We start from the raw sequence: 958 nt of genomic DNA on the forward strand, positions 1-958 counted from the left end.
TAGTGAGGTTACATGTATTGTCATACCTTATATAAAACACATAGAGCTTGATAGTGAGGTTACATGTATTGTCATACCTTATATAAAACACATAGAGCTTGATAGTGAGGTTACATGTATTGTCATACCTTATATAAAACACATAGAGCTTGATAGTGAGGTTACATGTATTGTCATAGAGCTTTATAGTGAGGTGACAAGTATTGTCATACCTTATATAAAACACATAGAGCTTGATAATAAAGTGACAAATATATCATACTCCATTCAAAGGTAATATATTTTGATAGAGGTGCCAAGTATCTATTGTCATTCTCGATTTAAAAAACTTAGATTTTTCCATTCAAATGTCAAAGATTTAACAAAGGTGTAAAAGGTGTAAAAGAGGTGACACGTATTGTCATACTTGGTGTAAACATTATCCAGTTTAATAGTAAGATAACCTTTATTGTCATACATGTAAATATTGACAATTATCGACGTTAATCTCGGACCTCAATTTCCAACAGTTGTGTTTCTCTTTTAGCTCTCGCAACAACATCAACCGCTGTCACTACACCGTGGATCGGAACTTCAACATGGAATGGAAATCCGGCATGGACTGGAAGTAGAACATGGAACGGAAGTCCAACATGGGCCGGAAATACGCAGATTTGGAATGGAGATAAATCGTTTAATAGGCCCTTTTATTACCCACCCTCCTACAATCCTCTTCAGGGCCAGACTGTCTACTGCTATCCAATGAACCAGCCAATGTATCGTAAGTAGTAACGTTCCCACCTCTAGGACTAGTTACAGATACCCACTAATGTATCGTAAGTAGTAACGTTCCCACCTCTAGGACTAGTTACAGATACCCATTAATCTATCGTAAGTAGTAACGTTCCCACCTCTAGGACTAGTTACAGATACCCACTAATCTATCGTAAGTAGTAACGTTCCCACCTCTAGGACTAGT

General features: G+C 37.2%; 1 long non-coding RNA gene across 1 annotated transcript in view; it reads left to right on the top strand.

Moving 5' to 3' along the window:
* Window positions 1-532: 532 nt before the first annotated feature.
* The window catches only part of LOC110465413, a 5,682-nt gene continuing 5,256 nt past the window's right edge, over window positions 533-958 (top strand). The window contains exon 1 of the long non-coding RNA XR_002464614.1: window positions 533-760. This is a non-coding gene — a long non-coding RNA (uncharacterized LOC110465413). The remainder of the gene's footprint in view (window positions 761-958) is intronic.

This window comes from Mizuhopecten yessoensis, unplaced genomic scaffold, assembly GCF_002113885.1.
Source record: "Mizuhopecten yessoensis strain PY_sf001 unplaced genomic scaffold, ASM211388v2 scaffold11073, whole genome shotgun sequence".
Lineage (NCBI taxonomy): Eukaryota > Metazoa > Mollusca > Bivalvia > Pectinida > Pectinidae > Mizuhopecten > Mizuhopecten yessoensis.